Source organism: Penaeus monodon, chromosome 20 (assembly GCF_015228065.2).
Source record: "Penaeus monodon isolate SGIC_2016 chromosome 20, NSTDA_Pmon_1, whole genome shotgun sequence".
NCBI classification, from domain to species: Eukaryota; Metazoa; Arthropoda; class Malacostraca; order Decapoda; family Penaeidae; genus Penaeus; species Penaeus monodon.
In genome coordinates, this window is record NC_051405.1 from 21,035,322 (window position 1) to 21,035,818 (window position 497).

Genomic DNA, 497 nt, shown 5'->3' on the forward strand with positions numbered 1-497 from the left:
GAGCATTCAAGATCCTTCCGGTTGGCGAGTGATTTTTTTTTTCTTCCTTTTTTTCCAAATGTTCGCGGCCAAGTTTTCAGTCCCTCGCAGCCCGAGTAGAAGGCAGCGGTGGGTGACAAAGGCTGTGCCGGCGGGTGGGCACACTCGGGGAGAAAGCATCGAGTTACAGCAGGTTTGTCATACAGAGAGGAATCCGCTCTGTTTTGACCCGTTTCCTGACCCCTATTAACCTTGTTTTCCCCCCCTCTCCTCCCTCCCCCCGCTCGCTACTTCAAGCCGCGCTCTCTCTCTAAACTCAGGGTTTGTTTATTGATTACGTTTATTCTGTTCAAGGTGGATTAATCGCCTCTCCCAAGAAGCGTCTGTGGCACGTGGGTGTCTTGTGCTGTGTGAAGGTTTAGCGTTTTTTCCAGCTGTGGTAAGCCTGGATCCCACTGACATAGGATACAAACCCGCTAATCAGCTTAGGTGAGATGCATCCACGGGGTCCGATTATC

The 497-nt window shown here is 51.3% G+C and overlaps 1 protein-coding gene across 1 annotated transcript in view; it reads right to left on the minus strand.

The window, feature by feature from the left end:
* The window catches only part of LOC119585701 (multiple epidermal growth factor-like domains protein 6), a gene marked incomplete in the record, with an annotated part of 104,852 nt that overhangs the window by 45,667 nt on the left and 58,688 nt on the right, over positions 1-497 (minus strand).